Source organism: Oryctolagus cuniculus, chromosome 18, assembly GCF_964237555.1.
Source record: "Oryctolagus cuniculus chromosome 18, mOryCun1.1, whole genome shotgun sequence".
NCBI lineage: Eukaryota > Metazoa > Chordata > Mammalia > Lagomorpha > Leporidae > Oryctolagus > Oryctolagus cuniculus.
In genome coordinates, this window is record NC_091449.1 from 20,153,356 (window position 1) to 20,178,447 (window position 25,092).

The following is a 25,092-nucleotide window of genomic DNA, read 5'->3' on the forward strand; positions in this document are numbered from 1 at the left end:
CCTTCTCTCTCTGTGTAACTCTGACTTTCAAATAAATAAATCTTAAAAAAAGCAGATTTTATTATTATGTTTAATACAAATAATCAGTCAACAAACTACACATCACGTGCCTTTAGAGTATGACTTTGTTTATTGCTTTTCGGCTTGCTACCTTGGATGTTCTTATCACTTTTATTATACACACATACACACACGCGTGTGTGTGTGTATATACATATAAATATATCTCTCCCCCCCCTTTTTTGAGCTTTGTGCCCATTGCCTGTCAGAATTCTACAGAAGTACAATTCCCAAAAAGACAACGCCGGTCTGACTCTTTGGGATAGTGACTCCGGCCTAGGGAGCAGAGATGGCTAAGTTTAACAGTGGCAAAGTTAGCCCCAGGACTGCGCGTTCTAAAACCTCTTCGCTCCTCAAACGTGGCTGAAAGGCGTTTGACACTGAGTTCTGACGGGGAACAATTCCCCTCCCGGCGTGGGCGTGGGGTGGGCTCCAACCTGACAATGAGGGACAGGTGGAACCTGGCTTAGGGTGATTGATTAGCCCTGTGCACAGAGAAAGAGCTCGCTCACCAGGAGGGAATAAAAGTCAAGACAGAGCGCGAGAGAGGAGACACTCCCATTGCTGATACTCCCCAGATGCCTGCACTGGCCAGCTAGGACCGGACCGGCGAAGTTGGGGACCAGGAACCCGATCTGGGCCTCCCCCATGGGTGCCGGATCCCATCCACTCAAGCCGTCCCCTCCTGTCTCCCAGGGTGCACGTTAGAAGGTGGAGCTGGGACTGAAACCTGGGCCCTCTGATGGAAGACGGAGGCACCCCGAGCTGCGTCTCGCCTCGGCGCCGCGCGCCTGGCCCAGTAGCCCTTGCCTCGTCCCCAGGTACCCGTCTGTTTTCCTCTTAGCACTGTCCAGCCGCCTGCTGTCTCGCAGCTGCGTCTCCAGTAGGACACGACTTCCTCTGGGTCTCGGTTATCTTTAACGAGCCTGCTGCGTCTGCCCAGAAGTTGAAGCAGCGTCTTGTTTGTTTGGGGGATATCTGGACATCGACCTTTTAATCTGAGAGTCTCATAGGAACTGGTAATGAAGAACCTTAAAATCAAACCAAGATGGAGTGACTTAAGCTAACGCTATTAAAAATAAGAAGTCACCTTTGCCCCAAATAAAATTAAAGTTTAAAAATTATAGCCCTAAACTTTTTCCCCAAAGCTAAAATTAGGTGCAGCTATAAAAATAAGGGACCCTATGCTTAGCTAGCTGAGACACTTGCGCCTGGCTGTGCTAAGACCTAACCTATTTTGTATGCCTCCTAATACTCAGATAACGGTGTGGGAAGCGGGACCTGCTCTCCCACAAGGGGAACAAAGGGAGCGAGACGTCGTCCCCACTCAGGGTGAATAAGATGGCGCTGGCAGGGAAAGGAACTGCTGAAGAAGTAAACAACAAAATGGCGATGAGGGGCATGCCTCCCATGTGATCCCGTAGCTGACTGGATAGAGGACGCATGCCCTTCACATGATCAGCTCACTGATTGGATGGAGGACTCATGCCTTTCACATGATCAGCTCACTGATTGGATAGAGGACACATGCCTTTCACATGATCAGCTCACTGATTGGACAGAAGGCGCATGCCTTTCACATGATCAGCTCACTGATTGGACAGAAGGCGCATGCCTTTCACATGATCAGCTCACGGATTGGTCGCTGCGGGTATATAAACCGTGTGGCTCTGTGCTGGGTGCGCTCTCTGGACTCCCGAGTTCAGGAGGCCCGTCAGCGCAGACGCCGAATAAATCCTCTTGCTTTTGCATCTGGACTCTGAGTCTTTGGGGTGTGCCTCTCGATGTGTTAGCATCCTCACTCTGAGGGTCTAACAGTAATAGTAAACTTTCTCTAGCACTTTAGAATTTACAAGCTGTTCTCTGGCATATACATTCCAATGAATGCTCCCAGCAGCCCCGGGGGAAGCTGCAACCATCTGTGTCTGGAGTAGGAGGAGCCGAAAGCTTAGAGGGCCAAGTGAATGATGAGTCTGAAAGCAGAACCCAAATCTTCAGATTTTTTTTTTTTTTTTTTTGCAGTCAAACTCCCGAAGTTAGGAGTCAAACTCCTAAGTAAAGCACTTGTCTTGGAACACCACAGTGGCTCCATGTCCCTGACTGAGCCGCAGCTGGGAGACGGTTCTTGGTACCACGAGTGGTTTCAGGGAACCAGACCCTCACAGCCAGAGGTCTAGAACTGGCTCTCTGCTCTGCCCAGCTTTCGTGGCATGGATGGCCCTGTGTCCAGTGGTAAACAAAAGGAGCGGCACAAGAAAAGCTCCCACCATAAAACAGACACCTTGGGTACTTGTTACTAGGTTGTCTTATTTTCTCATTAAAGCTCACAGCAAGGCTGTGTGTCATGAGGCGTTTGGAGTCCAAGACAAGCGAGTAGGCAGCTAAACCAGAAGTGGAACTTGAGCCTGACTCTGGAGACACAGGTCTTCATCTCCTGGGTGCGTTAACGTAGGGGACATGCAAACGTGTTGAAAACTAGACAAGACACAAACACACGTGGACTTTAGTCTGGGTTCTATAAAATATAGAGGTAGACCAAAAAGAGAAAGAAAATGCAGAGAGAGCAGTGAGAGAGAGACACAGAGAGAAAGTCTTCCTTTTCCGTTGGTTCATCCCACAGTGGCCACCGCGTTGTGGCTAGCACACCATGACGATCCAAAGCCCGGGCGACAGCAAAGAGCTGGACTGGAAGAGGGGCAACCGGGACAGAATCCAGCGACCCGACCGGGACTAGAACCCGGTGTGCCGGCGCCGCAGATGGAGGATTAGCCTATTGAGCCACGGCGCCGGCCCCAAAAGAAATGTTCAACATGGCCAAAGTGGTGCTGGTTCCAGCTCTCTGGTGTGGGGTCAGGAGCCCAGTTACTTTAGCCATTACAAGCACCTTCCAGGATCTGTGTTGGTAGGAAGCCAGCGTCGGGATCCAGAGCCAGGGACTGGAATCGGGTACTCCGATGTGGGACGTGGGTGTGCTGACCCTAGGCTAGACATCCACATGGGAGCTGTGTTTTGATACTTGAAAGGGAACTTCTACATTTAATGGAAATAGTAATTAAATATTTGAGATGGAGATCATAATACTTTGAAAAGAATGAATCATGAAGAAAACCCTTATCTTTCCTAGCATAATATATTATGAAGTGATAATGATTGAAAAAGTGAAATTGAGTTGCATGTGAATATGAAATTCAAAGAAACAAAGCCATGGGAATGAAAGAATTATGAAAAAGTGACATTTATATTAATAGGTGAATAATAAAATAATAGAAATTTAACATGGTAAAAATGGTGTCCCATTTTTAAAGATTGGATTTAAGAAATATTGTAAAATTTTTTTTATTATTGTTTTTTATTTTTTTGACAGGCAGAGTGGACAGTGAGAGAGAGAGAGAGAGACAGAGAGAAAGGTTTTCCTTTTGCCGTTGGCTCACCCTCCAATGGCCGCCATGGAGCCAGGAGCCAGGTACTTATCTGGTCTCCCATGGGGTGCAGGGCCCAAGCACTTGGGCCATGCTCCACTGCACTCCCTGGCCACAGCAGAGAGCTGGCCTGGAAGAGGGGCAACCGGGACAGAATCCAGCACCCCGACCAGGACTAGAACCTGGTGTGCCGGTGCCGCAGGCGGAGGATTAGCCTAGTGAGCCGCGGCGCCGGCCTTGTAAAATTCTGAGCCATGCTAAGAATCAAAGTTTCAAATAAATAAATAAATCTTAAAAAAATTAAAAAGAGGCAGGCGCTGTAGGTGTGTAAAGCCACCACTTGCAGTGCTGGCATCCCATATGGGCACCAGTTCTAGTCCTGGCTGCTCCACTTCCAATCCAGCTCTCTGCTATGGCCTGGGAAAGCAGCAGACGATGGCCCAAGCCGTTGGGTCCCTGCACCCCCGTGGGAGACCTGGAAGATGCTCCTGGCTCCTGGCTTCAGATCAGTGCAGCTCCAGCCGTTGTGGTCATTTGGAGAGTGAACCAGCGGATGGAAGACCACTCTCTTTCTCTCTCCAACTCTGCCTCTCGCTAACTCTGTCTTTCAAATAAATAAATAAACCTTAAAAATTTTTAAAAATCAAAAGTAAATAAGACTTTTCACATATTAGAAGAATAAACTGGACAACATCAATTCCTGTCTTTTCTGGTGGGAAAGAGGGGTCACTTTTGTAAAAAAAGATCTGAGAATTTATCTAATTATAGAGATCCAAGAAGAAAGAAAAGCCAAAGAAGAGAACATTTTTCAGAAGATATTTTCTCTTTTTTTTTTTTGACAGGCAGAGTGGACAGTGAGAGAGAGAAACAGAAAGGTCTTCCACACTGTCAGAAGATATATTCTATGGTGAACAAGGATCTAAGTTTCAGACTGTAAAATCTGCTGAATATAATAATGATAACTGAACTGTCAACCACTCAACTCTCTGACGGTAAAATTGTAGATTGGACAAGTCTAAAGGGCAGTGCTTAGGAGATTTCGGGGCCAGTGCTGCGGCACAGCGGGTTAAAGCCCTGGCCTGAGGCGCTGGCATCCCATATGTGCACCGGTTCTACTCCCGGCTGCTCCTCTTCCGATCCAGCTCTCTGCTGTGGTCTGGGAAAGCAGTATAAGATGAGCCAGGTCCTTGGACCCCTGTACCCACGTGGGAGACCCAGAGGAAGCTCCTGGCTCTTGGCTTCGGTTCCGCACAGCTCTGGCCATTGCGACCATCTGGGGAGTGAACCAGCAGATGGAAGACCTCTCTCTCTCTCTCTCTCTACCTCTCTCTGTAACTCTGTCTTTCAAATAAATAAAACAAATCTTTAAAAGAGAGAGAGAGAGATTTCAGGGTAAGAGAAGGGAGAGTGTCAGTTACAAAAGCACGTTGGTACAACGAACGTCAAACCTTTCATCCCCAACAATGAGGGGAAAACAATCAACAGTTTCAACATTTGGTGGGAAATTACAATTAATTAAGAAATTAATGCTTAGTAGTATTATGAATATTTTCCCCGTATATCAAAGGTCTCACAAAATAAACCACCCATAAATGAAATTCAAATAATGATATGAATCTACAAATTAACAGAAAAGAATATAACCCCAAAAAATGAGCTAACATGATTTGACCAAAGTTTATTCAGGCTTCTGTCCTCCCTCCAGGCCCTTGAACTTGAATGCATCCTTGAGCTTCAGCAATACAGAATGCAGAACAGCCTTGGCAACGTCCCCTTCTGAGGAGCAGTGGACTGCAAAGAAAAACACTTCCTGTGCAGATGATCGCACCTGCTCACCCCACCCCGAAAGCAGTTCTTTCTGGCCTTATTTATTCCTCTCGGGAAGAGAAATGCCTTCCACCCCACCCCCAGCCTTTTCAGATGCTTCTAGATCTTATGACTTGAATGTCCTGTCTACTGAAATTGCCTTTTTTTTTTTTTAAGATTTATTTAGGGGCCGGCACCGTGGCACAGTGGGTTAATCCTCTGCCTATGGCACCGGCATCCCATATGGGCACCAGTTCTAGTCTCGGCCGCTCCTCTTCCAATCCAGCTCTCTGCTGTGGCCTGGGAAAGCAGTAGAAGATGGCCCAAGTGCTTGGGCCCCTGCACCCACGTGGAGACCTGGAAGAAGCTCCTGGCTCCTGGCTTTCAACCAGCCCAGTGCTGGCCATAACAGCCATTTGGGGAGTGAACCAACAGAAGGAAGACCTTTCTCTCTGTCTCTCCCTCTCACTGTCTGTAACTCTACCTCTCAAATAAATAAATAAATAAAATCTTTTAAAAATTATTTATTTATTTATTTGAAAGGCAGAGTTACAGAGAGGCAGAGGCAGAAAGAGAGAAGTCTTCCATCCACTGGTTCACTCCCTAACTAGCCACAATGGCCAGAGCTGGGCTGGTTGAAAGCCAGGATCCAGGAGCTCCTTCCAGGTCTCCACGTGGGTGCAGGGGCCCAAGGACTTGGGTCATTTTCTACCGTTTTCTCAGGCCACAGCAGAGAGCTAGATCGGAAGAGGAGCAGCCGGGGCCATGAACCAGCACCCATATGGAATGCCAGCACTGCAGGCAGCGGTTTACCTGCTGTGCCACAGCACCAGCCCCTGCAATTGTCTTTTTAAATAAAATCTCACATTAATTTTTTTTAATTTATTTTCATTTTATTTTGAAAGACAGAGAGACCGGGATAGACAGAAAGCGAAATCTTCCATGTGTTGGCTGGCTTACCCCCCAGATGCCGGCAACAGCAAGGGCTGGGCCAAGCCAGGAGCCTGAAACTGACCTGGGTCATTCAAGGGGGTGGAGCAGACCCAGCTGCTCACCAGGCCCTGCTGTCTCACAGAGTTCATTAGCGGGAAGTTGGAATTGGCTGGAATCAGAAGTGGAGCTGGGTGTCTTGATTGCTATGCAAAATGCCCACCTGTAAACCACTGTTTAAGTTGTTTTCAGAGGTTTCACCACCAAGCTGGCCTGAGCTGGTTTCGGCTAGATAGTGACTGACCAGCTGTGCCATGGATGTGCAAAAATAATCCGATCTATGGATGGCAACTGGGACTGAGCTGTGTCCCCTCACCTTGAAACCAAAAATTGAGGCATCAGCCAGAATGGAACAGACAGCTTTAACAGTGACGGCTCTGAAGGTGACAACATCTGTTTAGTTAGTTTAAGATTTACGTAATTATTTGAAAGGCGGAGTTACAGAAATAGGGAGAGAGAGAGAGACAGAGAAACAGAGAGAGAGAGGTCTTCATCTACTGGTTCAATCCTCAAATGGCCGTGAAGGCTGGGGCTGGGCCAGTCCAAAGCCAGGAGCCAGGAGCTTCTTCCTGGTCTCCCACCTGGGTGCAGGGGCCCAAGGACTTGAGCCATCTTCCACAGCATCATCCCCAAAGAATGTCCACTTTAAAAAAAATGATTTATTTTATTTGAAAGGGAGAGAGAGATCTTCTATCCACTGGTTCCCTCCCTAAAGGCCCACAACAGCTGGGTCTGGGCCAGTCTGAAGCTAGGATCTTGGGACTCCAGCCAGGTCTCCCACATGATCTGCTGCATCCAGGTGCATCAGTAGGGAGCTAAATCAGAAGTGGAGTAGCCAGCACTTGAACCAGGCATTATGACACGGCATGTGGGCATCCCAGGGAGTGGGATGAGGTCTGGTCTCATGTGTCTGGCTTGGAAGGAATTAAAAACAATAACTACAGGAGCACCAATGACTTCCCCTGAGGGACCTGTGCCTGCTTCCCCAACTCCGGGATTCACCTCCCGCTACCCACTATATTCTACGGGGTACACAAACGATCACCATGGGGGGTTAGGTCATTCACCATACAATTCATCCTTTCAAAACCCTTTTCATGCATCTCAAACCCCGCAATACCCAACATAGCTTTTCTTGGTTATGCTTCCCTGTCTTTCAGTCTACAGGGCGGGGATTTCATTTCCAGTTTAGGTATTAACACTCGGGCAAAGGACTAACCTGCGAAGCCCCAGCCGCTTCCCTCACCCACCCATCCGCGCTTTCTCTGACGGCTCTGGGAAGTCACCCAAGCTTCCCTGGCCTCTCACGGCTCCCCAGGTCACTGAAAGTCCTCATGCTTGGGACAGATTTGTTCCCATTCCTGACACACTTTGGGGTCAAGGGAGATGGGCACAGGACGCATTTGGGAAGCAGTGATTTCAAAGATGCTTCTCCCTCAACCGGCACAACGCTCTTCAAAACTGGAGGCAATGTGTGGTCTCCGACAAAAGGGGCCTTGGATAGATGATAGGTAGATAGATGGATGGATAGGTAGATAGATGGATAGGTAGATAGATGGATAGATTGGTAGATGATGGATAGATGGACAGATACCACCCATCTGCTGATTCACTTCTCAGATGCTGACAATGGCTGCGGCTAGTCTGGGGCTGAAGCTGGGAGCCAGGAATTCAATTCAGGCCTCTCACACGGGTGGCAGGAACACCGCCACTTGAGCCTTCTCTGCTGCCTTCCAGTTCTGCGTTGATGGGAAGCTGGAGCCACAGGAGTCAGAGGAGGGCGTGGCGCCCAGGCACTCCACCAAGGGCTCCAGGCATCTTGGCCAGCTTCTGCCTCCTGTCCCCGACACACACACATTGCTTTAGTAGGTTTATTTGTACCGATCCATTGCTGCATCAATCCCCAGTCCCTGGAGATGAGGAGTATTTTCCCATCTTTCTCAAAGGCGTCGGAGCGGCTCACGACAGGCAGGATGGTGGGTCGTTTCTCAACTGCAGCAGGAAGCACCGCACGGGCTGACTCAGCAGAGGTTACTCCTTCACCTCCACTGCGGTGGAATTCATTTCCGGGATGCCTTTGGCTCCACCCTTATCCTGGGGCTCGCAAACTCTTCCTTTTCCTGCCCCATCCCTTCACGAGCGGAGACACCTTCAGACTTCCGGTCTCAGAAACACAGTGGAGCCAGAGTGCCCGCGGCCGTCCCAGTCCCACTCCAGGGGCTGACCCTGAAGTTCCTTGCTGGAGAGCTGTGGAGGCAGCGGCAGGCTGGGTTCAAGGTCGTCCCCCCGCGCTGTCTAAACCCCTCTCCTGCGAGAAACGCTACTTCTCGTCCTCTCACCTTGCCTCTCCTGGGAGTCCTCTGCTTCCTCGTCCTCACATTATTTTCCACTGTGGTTCAAAACCTTAACTCTGCCACTTCTCTTCCTCCCCTAACTCAAGGACAAACTCAAGAGCGCATGGTGGTGATGACCTGGCCATTTGGGGAGTGAACCAGTGAATGGAAAATCACCCCTCCCCCTCTGCCTCTCTGTAACTGATTTTCAAATAAAAATAAATAAATCTGAAAAAAATATAACGAGGGCAAGGTCTGGGGGTGAAGGAGCGAGGCAGTTTAATCTGTTAATAGACGAGGACCACAGCAGATCAGCAGCCTGAAGCAGGACCGACCGCCTGCTTGCTGAGGACGTCTGGGTTAGCGGTGCAGAGAAGGGGGCTGGTTTCCCGGAAGATGTGGCAGGACAGCGCATCTGCGGGTGGCTCTGATACAGTCCCAGACTGCTCAGCCAGGCGCCAAGCTTGCCACGGCATTGCAGCTGGGCCCTCGGGAGAGGCTGCAGGTGCAGAGATGAGCCTCTCTCTGACTGGCTTGCTCGGCCCCGGCTGCTTGCATGGGGGAGAGGGGAAGCCAAGGACTTAGCCTTGAAACAGAACATAGCAGAGTGTTTTCTAAGAGTGGCTAGAATCAGGGAGAGTGAAACTGTGCATGGTGAGAATCTGCCATCCTTAGACGGCCCTGTACCCAGTGACAAGAACACTCTGATCCTTCATGGATGCGTCCGCAGTCAACTAATTTTTGACAAATGAGCAAAGGCAGGTTGATGGAAAAAGCAGCATCTTTTCAAGAAATGATGGAGTTACTGGACAAAAAATACCAAAATACTCTGGACACAGACCTTACACTCTTCACAAAAATTAGCTGAGGGCCTGGCGCTGTGGCTTAGTAGGTTAAGCCTCCACCCGCCTGCAGCACCAGCATACCGTATAGGCACGGGTTTGTGTCCTGGCTGCTCCTCTTCCCATCCAGCTCCCTGTTAATGACTTGGGAAAGCAGCACAGGATGGCCCGAGTGCTTGGGCCCCTGCACCCACATGGGAGAGCCAGAAGAAGCGCCTGGCTCCTGGCTTCAGGTCAGCCCATCTTCAGCTATTTCAGCCATTTGGGGAGTGAACCAGTGGATGGAAGATCGCTTGTGCGCACTCTTTCTCTTTCTCCCTCTCTCTGTCTGTAACTCTGCCTCTCAAATAAATAAGTAAATCTTTTAAAAAATACTATCTCAGTGCATTATAAACCTAAATGTAAAATGCAAATCTACAAAACTCCCAGAAGATAGCTCAGGAAAAAATCTAGATGGCCTTGGGTTTGGTTAGGACTTTTTACCAGTAACACAAAGGGCATGATCCAAGAAAGAAACGATTACTAAATTGGACTCCATTAAAATGAAAAACTTCCACTTTGCCAAAGACACCGTCAACAGGATAAGAAGTCAAGCCTCAGAGCATAAAGAAATATTTGCAAAAGACATTTGATAAAGGGCTGTCGTCCACAACAGGTGGAATCTGCAAACGCTGGCCGGGCAGGGGCAGGGTGCTGGTGGCCGGGCAGGTGCAGGGGCCGCGGTGGGAAGCGGGCGGAGAGAGGAAGTGCTGATCAAAGTCTCCAGAATTTCAGTTAGGCAGGTGAAGGACTTGAAGAACTCTGTTTTCGATAGATAACAACAGCACACTGTGTTCTTGGAGCATGTCAAGAAAGTAGGTTGTAGGTGTTCTGACCACAAAGACCGTAACTGTGAGATAAGACGTATATGAACTAGATCGCTTTAGCCATTCCACAACCCGCACGTATTGCAAAACCATGTTGTACATGATCCCTTCACGTGATGTTGTCAATTAGAAATTAAAAACAAATTGGATTGATTTTTGAAGAAGATGAAATAAAATAAAACAAAAGAGCCCAATGGTGCAAGGGTGTGTGACCGTGTGAAAGTTGTAGTCGTCGCCTGAGATAGTCGCTGCATTTTCTGTCCCGACAAAGGTGGGAGTCTTGTGATTCATAACGGCCAGCTTCCGGCTCAGGACCACCCAGAGAACGCCAAGTGTGCCCCTCTCACCGTGACGCCTTGCCCATGGTCATCTCTGCCCGTGCTCCACCCTCGTGGCCTCAGGCCGACTCCACAGCTTCTGTTGTGGCACTTGCCCACGGCGGCCTACGCTGCAGGTGTCATCAGACGCACACGTTGCCTAGAAGTTCTGGTATAGAGCTCGGCTACAACAAGATTTTCATGGGTCTGGACACTCCTGCTGTAGGCAAGTCCCCGCTTAAAGGTCTCGGTAGGGACATGAGCTGGAGATCCTGTCTCACCACCCAGCACTGAACCCCATCCTTGTGTTCTTGGGCTTTCCCAGTTTGTGATCCGACCAGGCCAGCACTGCCGTGTGGACCACTCCTTACCATTACCCAAGGTTTCGTATGTTTCCAACAATCCCGTGAAGTCATCCCTGGGTCAGGTGGGCACATGCGATGGGGCCGTTTGCTGTTATCAGAGTTTACGTGAACTTGGCCGGCATTTCTCTGCTTTCAGGTCGTCACTGTGGATCAGAGGGTGAGGAGTTACCTTCTCAGCCAAGTGTCTCTGTAGAAGGAGTGTCACAGGACAGGAATCCCAAGGCAGCTGTGTCCACCCAGGAAACCTACCCCTGTGACGTGTGTGTGAAAGACATTTCACACTTGGCTGCACATCAGGCCTCATATCCCGGGCACAAACCATGTGTGTGTTGAAGCATCTGGGAGCGGATCTGAGTTCAGTGTAAAACTGTCACAGCAGCAGCAGGTGCAGCAGCAGGTGAACAAGCCCTTGGAAGGGAGGAGATGAGGCCTGGCCGGTGGGAACCTACAGAGGGAACACATCAGAGAAGCTTTGCACGCGTAGGGAGGGTGGGGAGGGTGGGAAGGCCTTGGGGGCCATGGGAGACTTTCACGCCTGGTGTGGACAAGAGCATTGAAGCCGGGGAGATTTGCACACTGCACAGGGCATAACGAGCGCCGTGATTCTGGGCGCAGATTCACACCTGCTGGGCATCAGAGAATCAGACGAAAGATCTTACATGTGCAGAGAGTTTTAGCCATGCCACTCATCTCATTCAACACCAGAGTGTTCATAACAGAGTAAAACCCGACGGATGCTGTGAGTGTGAGTCTCCTGGGAAACCCTTTGCCGGCAACCCCAGCCTGATTAAACACCGGAGAGTTCACGCTGGAGAAGGGCCTTCCCAGGGCAATGATTGTGGGAAACTCTCCCCGAACAGCCCTTTGGGGGGCAGTGAATGTGGGAAGGCCTTCAGCCGTTGCTCCGACTTCTGCTGCTTTTCCCAGGTGCAGTGACTTTACCTGCTACAACACAATGCTGGCCCCTCTTGTAATGGTTTTTATTTCTGTAAAATCAGTAATAGTCCCTGCTCTTGTTTCTAATTGTTTTAGTAATTTGTTTTTCTCTCTTTTTCCTTGGTAAAAATAGCTAAAGTTTAGTTATAGTTGTTCATCTTTTTTTTTTGAAAGGCAGAGTGGACAGTGAGAGAGAAAGACAGAGAGAAAGGTTTTCCTTTTGCCGTTGGTTCACCCTCCAATGGCCGCCGGGGCTGGCACGCTGCGGCCGGCGCACCGCGCTGATCCGATGGCAGGAGCCAAGTACTTCTCCTGGTCTCCCATGGGGTGCAGGGCCCAAGCACTTGGGCCATCCTCCACTGCACTCCCTGGCCACAGCAGAGAGCTGGCCTGGAAGAGGGGCAACCGGGACAGAATCCGGCGCCCCGACCGGGACTAGAACCCGGTGTGCCGGCGCCGCAAGGCGGAGGATTAGCCTATTGAGCCGCGGCGCCGGTGTTGTTCATCTTTTTGAACCACTGACTTTGGTTTTGCTGACTCTATGTTGTTTTTCTGTTCTCTAGGTATCTCTAATGTCTTTATTCCTCCCTTCCTCCTACTAGCTTTGGCTTTTTTTAAATTTTATTTGAAAAAGAGATAGAGATTTTCAATCTACTTGTTCACTCCTCAAATGACTGCAACAGCCAGGCCTGGGTCAGGCTAACACCAACATTTGGGAGCTCAATCCATGTCTCTCTCGTGAATATCAGGGACTCAACTACTTGAACTATCCCTGGCTGCCTCCCAGGGTGTGCATTAGCAGGAAGCCGGATCAGAAGTGGAACTGAGACGCAGATCAGGTACTCCAGTATGGGATGCAGGCAGCCCAAATGGTATCTTAGCTGCCAAGCTAAATGCCTGCCCTAGTTTTGGGTTTCAGTTTGTTTTTCTTTTACTAGTTCTTTAAGTTGTAAAGTTAGATACAACTTTTTAAAAAATTATTTGAAAAAGAGAAAAAGAGCAAGAGTGCCCGTCTGCTGATTTATTCCCCATATACCCGCAACAAGCAGAGCTGAGTCAGGTCAGAGCTGGGAGCTGGGAGCTTCTTCCAGGCCTCCCACGTGGAGGGCAGGTCCCCAAGTATGTGAGCCATCACCAGCTGCCTCCTGCGCTATGCATTAGCAGACTGTTGAATCAGGAGAGGGGCTGGAACCCGACCCAGGTGCACAAAAACGGGATGTGGGTGCCCCAAGCATGATCCTAACTGCCATGTCAAACAGCCCCAGAGTGAGATTTCTGATCTGAGGTCTTTCTTCTTGCTTAATACAAGCTTGATATCTGTAAAATTGCCTTTTAGGACTGCTTTGACCACATCCCGTACATTTTGGTAGGTTGTATTTTCATTTTACCTCTATTTTATGGCTTCTTTTGTGATGTTTTTCTTTGATATACTGATTATGTTATTTAATTTTTACAAAGTTATGAGTTTTCTAGTTTTCCCTTTGCTCTTTTTTTCTTTTTGTTTCTTTCTTTTCCTTTTCTTTTTTCTTTCTTTCTCTCTTTCTCTCTTTCTTTCTCTCTCTCTCTCTCTCTCTTTCTCTCTTTCTTTCTTTCTGACAGGCAGAGTTACAGAGAGACAGAGAGAAAGGTCTTCCTTCTGTTGCTTCACTCACCAAATGGCCGCTACGGCCAGTGCTGTGCCGATCCAAAGCCAGGAGCCAGGTGCTTCCTCCTGGTCTCCCATGCAGGTGCAGGGCCCAAGGACCTGGGCCACCCTCCACTGCACTCCTGGGCCACAGCAGAGAGCTGGATTGGAAGAGCAACCGGGACTAGAACCCAGCACCTCAACCAGGACTAGAGCCTAGGGTGCTGGCGCTGCAGGCAGAGGATTAGCCTAGTGAGCCGCAGCGCCAGCCTGCTCTTTTTTTTTCTAGCTTTATCCTGTTGAGGTCAGCGAAGAGACTGTGTATTAAACTGATTTTTAATGTCTATTCATTCTTGGGATGAGCAGAAGCACGGTTGTGGTGAAGGTAAGACTTCACCAGGTGTTCAGGTGTTGTTTTAGCTATTCGCCTTTTTTTTTTTTTTTTTTTGCTAAAGTTTGGGCTTTCTCATCACTCTTGCAAGCACATGTTATCTTTGGTCCTTTGGAAAGACAACAAGTAAAATTCCTTGAATATCCCAAACAAACTATTGCTATGATTTTCTCTTGACTGGTCTGCTTTTGTCTTTTTTTTTAATCTATATTTTAGTTTTCTGAGCCCTGTACTAAAAAATCACAATTTTCATGTGGGGAAATTAGTTACATGAAGCAATTCAAAGATGGTGCCCAGAGGAAGTAAGGTGGGTGAAATCCAAAGTTGTTTACCACCAAAGCTAATTGGCCATGCAACATCAGGGGAGGTAACAAAACTAGTAACAAGTGTATACACATATGGCTGGTTCTATAGAAATCGCCCCGTAAAATGACCGTTTAAGTGATTGGTTGGTCCTTAGCCCTGCCCCAGTGACTCTGCAGTTTTGTGCTATAAAAGGCTCTGTTACGTGTGAAATAAACGAGTTCTTGCTAGACTTGGCTCCCAGCTGCGTCTGATTGTCTCCAGGATCAGGAGGCTGGGGAACAGGTGAGTGGCTCACTTACATTTCCTCGGACCCAGTCCATCCTGTACGGGTGGACTAAGACCCTGCATTTCATACTCAGACCATCACAACCCATGCCCATGGGAATCTCTGGCTATTTTGTGTCTTTGAAAAGATCCTAATTTTTTTAAAGAATCATTGCTCTCTGTCCCAAGCTGTTCCACAATCACCTGTAATCACCTCTGTCCATTCCTGGAAGTAGTCATTTCTCCAGAAAGTCTTGGCTAATTTTGGGAAGAATGCTATTGAAGGAAGAATGTTACAGACTGAGTATGTCTCCTCCAGATGCATACGCTGAAGCCCCAATCCTCAACGTGATGCCATTTGAAGGTGAGACACTTGGGGGATGATTAGGTTTAGATGAAGTCGTGAGGGTAGAATCCCCACAAGGAGACTGCTGTGCTTTCAAGAGCAGAGGGCGACATCTCTCTTCATAAAGCAACAGAGATAAAAATGAATCAGGTAAAATGTTATCAAAGACGGTGGCAATTTTGCTCTCCTTTCCACTTTCCTCTATGTTGAAATGTTCATAGGAAAAAAGTCAAGAAAGGAATGTTTAAAGGAGTAGTTGGCTTTGCTACTGTATTACTGACTTCCAATTTCTATTTAACTTCGGACAGTGTAGATCACAGGCTGTTGACATTTTCACACACATTAAAAGTGAGTATCTTTCAAAAACTTGATTCAGTTTAAGAGGTAATTTCCACATGAATATCCTCTCCTGTTCCTTTCCTTCTACAAAATTTTATCAGAAAGATTCACCTACAGTTCTAAACTGGACAAAGGGAGGCATTGCTAGACTAACTACATCTGTAGGGTTTTACGATCAAAGTTTCACTAACAGGTAGAAAAAATAATGAAACTAAGATTACGGAGCAAAGAATGCAAGTTCTATTAATCATCATTTTGAAAACAATACCCCATAGTGGTAAGCACACTGGCTCTCCTGTTTGTTAACTATGCTGGTCCCCTGTTGATATCTAAGTATAAAACTTCATGCTTTCAACATTGTGAACATTAAATAATGTTTATTATCTTTCCCAAAAAGTTCACTGGTATGATTATTCTAATACTTTAAACACAAGAATGACAAATGAAGCCTTATTTTCTGAATTACATTATAAATTCTCTAATTCAGACAGGCCCTAACTTACAATGGTTTGAGTTTTGATTCTTTGGCTTTTTGATTATGTGAACTGATAATGTATTCAGTAGAAACCACACTGTAAACTTTACTCTTTTTGGTAAATTACATGAGATATTCAATATTTTATTATAAAATGGACTTTGTGTTAGATAACTTTTCCCAGGTGTAGCCTACTATAAATGTTCTGAATATGCTTCAGACAGACTAGGCTAAGTTATGATATTCAGCAGGTTATGTGTGTTGTATTAAGTGCATTTTCAATGTCTGACATTTTCAACACATGATGGCTTTATACTGATAGAATCCCACTGCAAGTCAAGGGGCATCTGTATCAGAAAAATGAAAATATCTCTGGAAATCTACCAACAATTTTTGCATTTTGAGTTTTTCTTACCAGCATGAGTTCTCAGATGCTGAACAATGAGCCGCACATGAAAGACTCCACATTCCCACGACTGAAAGTCTTTCTACATTCCTCTCCTGCATATGGTTTCTCTCTAGTGTGAATTCTCAGATGCTGAACAAGCTATGCACCAGTGCTGAAGGCCTTGCCACATTCCTTACCCTCATAGGGTTTCTCGCCAGTACGAAGTCTTTTGTGTTGAACAAGGTATGGAGAACAGCTAATGGCTTTCCCACATTCCTCACATTCATAGGGTTTCTCACCATTATGGATCCTTTGGTGTTGAACAGGGTATGAGCTACTACAAAAAGCTTTTCCACATTCTCTTCACATGGCTTCTCACCAGTATGGATACTTCGGTAAGTAAGTTGTCCAGACACAGAAAAGGCCTTTCCACATCCCTCACACTCACAGGGCTTCTCACCAGAGTGAATTCTGTCATGTTGAACACCATATGAAAAGGTACTAAAGGCCTTTGAACATTCCTTACACCCAAACTGTTTCCACTAGTGTGAGTATTCTGATGCTGAATAAGTCTCCCATAGGCTATAAGAGCTTTCCCACATTCTTTACCTTCATAGGGTTTCTCACCAATATGGATCCTTTGGTGTTGAACAAAGTATGAGCTACTACAAAGCTTTTCCACATTTTCTACACACAGGTGGCTTCTTACCAGTATGAGTACTCTTGATGTACAATACGTTGATGGCTGCTGAGAAAGGCCTTCCAACATCCCTTATGTTCATGTGGTTACTCGCTAGCATGCCTTCTCCCATGTTTAACACAGGCTGAGCCTTGACTAGAGGCCTTCCCACATTCTTTACATTCATACTTTTCTTAACAGTGTGAGTTCTCTGATGTTGAACAAGATATGAAGAAGCACTAAAGCCCTTCCCACATGCCTTCCATTTACATGGTTTCTCACCCAGATACAACTTCTGATGTATGACACATTGATGTTCACTACTAAAGTCCCTCCCACATTCTTCCTGTTTTTCCTGGGTATGTGTTCTGCCATGTTGAACAAATGCTGAGCCTTGACAAAAAGTCTTCCCACATCCCTGTATCCAAATGGTCTTTCTCTGTTAAGAATACTCTGTTGTAGAGCAAAAGATGTACAATTTTTATAAGTGGACATTTCGTCATAATTGGTTATCTCACATTTCAATTGCAAATCTGAAAGCAAATTAAAATTTTTTTTGTTTTCCTATGTAGAACAAATAGATTCCTATGGAAGAAAAAAGACAAAATACCATAATACTAAAATATAGTTGTGATAGTCAAAAAAGGAGGAATGAAGAGATTAATGAGAGTTTATATAAACTAAGGCTGGTTATTAGTGAAACAGGTGTCACTTTATTTGAAGAGCTAATTAAAACATTGACATTCAAGCACCCCCCAGACCCCCTGAACCAGAATACACAGCAAATGAATGTTCCTGTGCATCTATTTTTTTAAAAAAGCATTTTACTGAAATATAATAAACATACCAAGAAATGCATGTAAGTTTACAGATGAGTTCTTTGTTCTCTGCTCACACTCCTAGCCAACACCCAAGAACAAAACATTACTAGCACCCCAAAGAGTCCTATCTTTCTTTTAATGTGGGAAAGAAGAGTATATTGTCATTCACATGGTATGATTAAGTGAAACAATATTTATAACTTATTGCCAAATTATATGACATCCACATAATTTTTATACTATTATATTAACTATCACAAATAGGAAAAAAATCTGTGATATTTATCTTTTGGGTTTGGCTTATTTCACTTAGCACACTGATTTCCAGTTGTATTCATTCTGTTGTAGATATATTTCATTTTTTTAATACTAAGTAATATTTCATCATGGATATATACATTTGGTATATAGGTATATGTGTGTGTGTGTGCGTGTGTGTGTGTATGGGTGGATATGTCTGCCCATCAGCTGATGGACATCTAGGTTGATTCCAAATGTTAGCTATTGTGAGTTGAACTGCTATTAACACAAGAGTGCAGGCAATTCTTTCATATGCTGATTTCATTTATTTTGGATATATTCCAAAGAGTGAAATAGCTGGGTCATATGGAAGATTTATTTTTATTTTCTGAGGAATCTCCATACCGTTTAACTGGCATTCCCATCAACGTATTAGGGTACCTTTTTCTCTACATCCTCACCATCACTTATTGTTTGTTAATTTCTCTATGTAAGACATTATACCTGGGGTGAGGTGAAACTTCATTGTGGTTTTGATTTGCATTTCCTAGATGGCTAGTGATCCTGAGCATTTTTTCACTTGTCTGTTGCTATCTGCATTTTATCCTTTGAAAAATGCCTGCTCATATCCTTTGCCCATTTCTTAGCAGGTTGTTTTGTTGTTGTTGGGCTTCTTGAGCTCCTTATGTCATCTGTATGTTTTTAATCCTTTATTGAATGCATAGTTTGCAAATATTTTCTCCCATTCTGTCAGTTGCCTCTTCACTTTGTTATTTGTTTCCTTTGCTGTGCAGAAGCTTTTTAGCCTGATGGAATCCCATTTGTCAATTTTTGTTTTCATGGCCTGTGTTTCTGGAGTCTTATCCAAGAAGTCTTTGCCTAGGCCAATGTCTTAGAGCAGTTCACCTATGTCTTCCTCTAGTAATTTAATGGTTTCAGGTCTTAAGTTTAGATCCTGGATCCATTGAGTTGAATTTTGTATGTGGTTTAAGGTAGGGATCTTGTTTCAAACTTCTGCGTGTGGAAATCCAGTTTTCCCAACACCACTTATTGAAGAGACTATCATTTATACAGGAAATGATTTTAGCTAGTTTGCCAAAGATGAGTTTGTTGTAGATATAGATATGTGGATTCATGTCTGGGGTTTCTATTCTGTTCCATTAGTCTACAGGTCTACCTGTGCATCAAATTTTTAACATCTGTAACAAATGCTTCTGACACAGATGAAATTTTCACTTGTGTAACCTGTATTTCATCCCTCCATCCCCTCCTCCACATTTCTCTCTGTACTTAAATTAAAATCCATCTAACTTTTTATAAATAATGTGGTCCTTGCTTACCTATCAGGCCTCATGCCAAGCCACATTTCTCTTGGTTCCTATTCACATCACTTCCCCTTTCAGCACCTAGAATGTATCACAAGCTTTCTCATCTTTTGGTTCCATGTGTAGGTGGTATCATTTCCCAGAAAGCCTTTGGCATGGGTTCTTTGCAGACCAGATCTTTCTCGTCCTATACATGTTTAAGGTAAAATGTCATTGCACCAAGAATGTTGTAAGCTGCTGGCTTTGTCTAAGAACATTCATTTCTTTATATTCTGTTCCTATTACTTCATTTCTTTGCTTTCCCACTGGCTTTCAGTATATAAATAGCAATATATTCTTCATTTATTTCTCCCAAACTCCCTGTACTAGACATTATTTTGGCTCTCATGCCCTTTGCCCACTTGCTAAGCCAGTGAATATGTTGTATCACATGGCAAAGAAATACTTATCAGTTGATTTATGATAGGGACTGGATCACTCCAGATGGGCCCTCAAAGCAGAGCTTTTTCCTTGCTGGGGGTGCAAGAAGTCAGAGAGATTTAGCAGAAGGGAAGTCAGGATAGTCACAGCATGAGAAGGATGGCTCCTGCCAGACAGAGATAAATTCTGCCAGTAACCGGTGAGCTCGGAAGAGGACCCTGAGCCCCAAAGAACAGGAGCTATGGTTGATATCAGTTTTTTCTCCACATATTTACTTAATTAACTTATCAGAAAGGCAGAGTGACAGGCAGAAGGGGAGGAACACAGATCTTCTATCCACTGGTTCACTCCCTAAATGGCTGCTACAGCCAGGTCTGGGCCAGGCCAAAGACAGGAGCCAGTGACTCCAGCTGGGTTTCCCACATGGGTAGCAGGGTCCCAAGCAATTGGGCCACTCTCTGCTGCCTTCCTATGCATATTAATGGAATTGAATCAGAAGTGAGCAGCTGGGACTTGAAGCTCCAATATGGGATGCTTGTATAACAAGCAGCAGCTCAACATGTACGCCACAATGCCAGCTGAGTTGATATCTTGACTTGGCTATGCTGCACTGGACTTCTACTCTATAGAACTACAATTGAGGGTGGTTTTAAGCTACTAAGTCTATGATGTAGTCTATGATAGTTTATTACAAGCATAGTTTGTTACAAGCAGTACACATTAATACATTCTTCAAGAGTGGGCCCAACCCATGTCAATCAACACAAAACTATAACCCATTGATATACAGAAGGAATTGGCTGATAACAAGCAACAAACAAAATCATTGGACAAAATAAGTTAAATCAGGATGCTAAAGGGCAATCATTGTCAATCCACTAATATGAATGAGGGAATCCTTGAAACAATGTCTAGAGTGAGACAGAGAAGGTACAGGTAAAGTTCAGATATCTTGTGCCAAAAAGGAAGGAAAATATCAGATTCATGGGTTCCTAAACTCTTCAAATTATATTAATTAAATATGTACAGCTTTTTGTATGTCAGTCATAGCTCAACAAAGTGGGTAAAAAAATTGGGATGGATATTTGGCGAAGCGGTAAGACACCACTTTGCAATGTCCACACCCTGTATCAGAACACCTGAGTTCTAGTACCAGCTCCACTTCCAATTCTAGCTTCTTGCTAATGTACACTGTGGGAGGCAGCAGGTGATGGCCCAAGTCGTTGGGTCTCTGCCACCGAGCTGGGAATCTGACGGAGTTCCATAACTGGCCTAAAAGTCATCTTAAGAATGGGAGTAAGAGTTGGCGAATTACTTCATCTTTGTAAATATACACTGAACCAAATGTCTCAGCTTGGTCTAATTCTGTCAATCTAAGAAAATACTTTCACATTGTTATTTGGTATCCCTTTCTCAACACTTCTTCCTGCTTTTTTTAAAAAAAAGATTTATTTATTTATATGAAAGTCAGAGTTACACAGAGAGAGGAGAGGCAGAGAGAGAGAGGTCTTCCATCCGCTGGTTCACTCCCCAGTTGGCTGAAACAGCTGGAGCTGCGCCAATCCGAAGCCAGGAGCCAGGTCTTTCACATGGGTGCAGGGGCCCAAGGACTTGGGCCATCTTCTACTGCTTTCCCAGGCCATAGCAGAGAGCTGGATCGGACATGGATTAGTGGGGACTCGAACTGGTGCCCCTGCTTTTTTTTTTTTTTAAGATTATTTATTTATTTGAAAGGCACAGTAATAGAGAGAGGAAAGAGAGAAAGCATTCATTCCCTGATTCACTCCCCAAATGGCTACAATGGCCAAAGCCTGGAACTTGGAACTCCATCCAGGGTCTCCCATGTAGGGGGCAGGGCCCAAAAACTTGGACTATGATCCACTGCTTTCCCAGGCACATCAGCAGGGAGCTAGATCAGAAGCAGAACAGCTGGAACGCAAACTGGCACTTTGACATGAGATCTCATCTTATTAACAAGGTGATCAGTCATCTTATCAGGTCCCTGGGGAATTCCAAATCGTCTGACGTGTGGTCCAATGAAGCCATCAGATGAAGCCCATGGCTCTTAACTCCCCAGCCACAGACTGCCCGGGGAGCTTAAACAATTTTCTAGGACATTTCACTCCTTCACTGCCCTATGGTAGCCCCCCGGCAAGACATCCCGCATCGTACCTGCTCCGTAATTTACTCAATGAATGCATGAACTCCAGTTAGAAAAAAACAGTCTCATAAGGAGGAAACAGGTACTTGGCATCATTCCTCCAAACAGGAGGAATTCAAGAGGTAGGTGATTAGATGGTGCCGTCTTAGGCAGAACACTTCAGGCTAATTCATGAAAAATACTTATGTAACCTACAAATCCCAGCATGTCAAGGAGAAACACCGACTTACGTGAGCCATGCCTTTAGGAACGTGAGAACCAATCCGTCTCTGTTGGAGTTCTATCAGACTCTGGGAAACCCAAGCTGGGAGAAGAAAAGGAGGCTTCGATGTCCACAGATGACGGAAGCCAATAAACCTTCTTGTCCCTCCCTGTCAGCCTCCTTACAGGCTACGACCACCTGCAGACAAAATTTGGGAAGAGTGGGGGGGTCGAAGCCCACGGAACCCAGCTGCTCACAGCTGCACGCAGGGCAGACCTCTTCCTGGAGGCAGAATCACAAACGCCTGCAGGGTTCCGGCCAGGCCCCTCTGGAGGAGGCTGACGCCTGCAGGGTTCCGGCCAGGCCCCCCTGGAGGAGGCTGATCTACGTCTGACACTGGGCTCCATGGCTCTCCTTGACAGATTCTCCTCGTTCCACCCTCACACTCTGGATGTTGAAAAACAGTCCATATCACCCAAGCCAGAACTTTTTTCATGGTGCCAGGAGAGGGTGAGGTCAGCCAAGACAGGACAAGTAGAGAAAATAGAAGAACTCGATCAGGCTCGATTTTCTCATCACTAATACAGGGTTAAGAACACCACTCACTACATATGGTTCTCTTGAAGAGTAAGAAAACCCACAGAAAACACTTAATAGAAGAATTGTATAACATGAGCTAGCTGTTATTATTGAATTTATTATATGAAGAACATTACATGCCCTTTATTTCATTTTTACAAAAGAAGAACGTTGTTTCTATTCTTTGTGGACACATCTCTCTGGCATGCTTTATTATAATTTTAAGCACAAAATTTAGAAAGCAGCCTTAAGAATATCATTCTACAGGGCTGACACTGTGGTGTAGTGGGTAAAGTCGCCTCCTGCAGTGCCAGCATCTTGTATAAGGTGCCAGTTTGAGTCCCAGCTGCTCCACTTCCGATCCAGCTCTCTGCGATGGCCTGGGAAAGCAGTGGAAGATGGCTCAAGTGCTTGGGACCCTGCACCCACAGAGACCCCAAAGAAGCTCCTGGCTTTGGATCGGCTCCGCTCCAGCCATTGCAGCCATTTGGGGAGTGAACCAGTGGATGGAAGACCTTTTTTTTTTCTCTCTCTCTGCCTCTCTCTAACTCTGCCTTTCAAATAAATAATTTTTTAAAAAATCATTCTTAAAAAAAAGCAGAAAAGACTGACACTTGAATTGACACTTGAATTTCTCCCACACTAAAGAGGCCCCACTCTGATATGATGGCTGGAAATATCAAAGCTTGTCACTGGGAAAGTAATTTGTACGACAGGTCTTTGGAAGTCCTTTTACCTGCACTAACAGCTTTTACATAACACTGCTATAATCCTTAAGAGATAACAAAATTTTTCAATGATTTATTTATTTGAAAGGCAGAATGTCAGAAGGACAGAGAGAGGGAGAGGGAGAGGCAGAGAGAGAAAGAGATCTTCCACCTATTGGTTCACTCTTCAAATGGTGGCAACAGCCAGGTCTGAGCCAGACCAAAGCCAGGAACCAGGAATTCCATCCATCCGGGTCTCCCATACAGATGGCAGGGGCCCAAGCACTCGGACCATCTTCTGCTACTTTTGCAGGTGCAGCAGGTACTCCAACACAGGACGTCAGCATCGCAAGTGGTGGCCTAGCCTGCTGAGCCACGCCAGCCTCGAGGGTCTTTTTCAGACTACAGGAGGCTCAGGGCGTGCTCTTCTCTTCCTGGAGCACGCATGCGCAGGGTATGAAGTCCACAGCCTCCTTTTTAAACTAAGAATTAAGAGTCTTTTGCTTCCTAACATAAGTGGTTAGCGTGAATCTATTCTAGACACAAAACAGAACCCTAGTCACAAGCTAGCAAGAAAGAGGGAGAGAATGCATCCCTAAATAACTATTCTATCTTCAGGTTACTCATTTTTTTCACAAGTCTGTATTAACTCTGCCTTCAGAAATTTCATATGCACATCCATTAACTGTACTTTATCAATATAATTAGGCTCATTCACTAACAAGAGTCTTCTCTGGAAGACATAACTCTGGCTAAGTGGTGGTTATAGACTAAGAGAATGAATGCAAAGTGGACGGAATCTTGCCTACGGAAAAGATGCTCACAAACTTGCCAAACCCCTGTTCTCCTTCACTAAATAACCAAAATATTGCCCACAAGAACCTTGCAAAATATCTTAGAAAAATCTCATATTAGATGGGATTCCTAAAGAACTTAAACACTTCTTGACTACCCCTGCCCGTAACTGTGCACATCTCGGGCTCACACGGGTACCCCTTCTCAGGACTAACCCTATTCCCCGCCCACCAGTCCATCACGTGAGCGTCCCTGACCTAGCCAGCTGCACGGTCTTGAGCTCTGATCGTGCGCACGGCCATTCCCAGCACAGCCTCACATCCAGAACCAACGGGAGAGAAAGGGAGCCGGGCGCTGCTTCCCCAAGCTCCCAGCCTGGCAGGAGGCGCAGTCTCCGCGGGGAGGTCCCTTGAAGACCCCTCTGGCTCAGAAAGGTCAGCAGCGGTCAGCACGGTGCCGGGACACCGCATCCCGCAGCCCGAGGCCACCCAGACCGGCTCCCTGCTGGCGCACCCCTGGGAGGCAGCGCGGGCTCCAGGCTCCGGCCTGGCCCACACCTGGCCGTTGAGGGCATCTGGGGAGCGCGCCCGCGGAAGGGGGACCTGTCTGTCTCCCTCGCTCTCTCAAATACAGGAGTGACTGGATAAACACACACACACACGACAGAGAACTCGTGCAATCGTAGTTCTGCGTCTCCTGCGGGAGAACATCACCGGAAGGCTTGGTAACCGCCCCGGCGCGGGCCCACTGCCCGGTGCGGACCCGCGCGGCGGCTGGAAGCCGAGCCCGAGGCCTAGGTCACGGCGGCACCTCCACAGCTAACGGACTCAGGGGCACCCAGTCCTCGCGGGCACGCGCACGAGCGCACGCAACGACCCCCGCGCCTGAGACCCCGCCAGAGCCCACGGAGCCTCCCTGCCCTCGCGCTCGCCGCCTGTTAGGGTCCGGGTCCCGCGCCGGCGCACGTCCGCAGAGGTCCCCCAGTTCCTCCCATTATTGTTGTCGTCTTCACTCAAGCCCTGGTTACCCCGTGGGGTTGGTCGGAGTCTGCAAAGCCCTTCCCCAGAGAACACGCACTGCCTTAGCCTAAGCTCGC

The 25,092-nt window shown here is 46.5% G+C and overlaps 1 long non-coding RNA gene across 4 annotated transcripts; it reads right to left on the reverse strand.

Annotated features, from left to right (window-relative positions):
- Positions 1-921: 921 nt before the first annotated feature.
- Positions 922-24,387, reverse strand: LOC127489228 (uncharacterized). 4 transcript variants are annotated; one of them, XR_011384021.1, is made up of 5 exons: positions 24,254-24,387; positions 21,944-22,113; positions 11,248-11,443; positions 11,005-11,141; positions 922-1,091 (listed from the first exon to the last, which is right to left on the reverse strand). It is a non-coding gene; the product is annotated as an uncharacterized lncRNA (long non-coding RNA). The 4 variants fall into 4 exon arrangements; XR_011384020.1 differs by lacking the exon at positions 922-1,091 and adding an exon at positions 6,017-10,251 and having other exon boundaries at positions 10,664-11,141; XR_011384018.1 differs by lacking the exon at positions 922-1,091 and having other exon boundaries at positions 6,017-11,141.
- Positions 24,388-25,092: the final 705 nt, after the last annotated feature.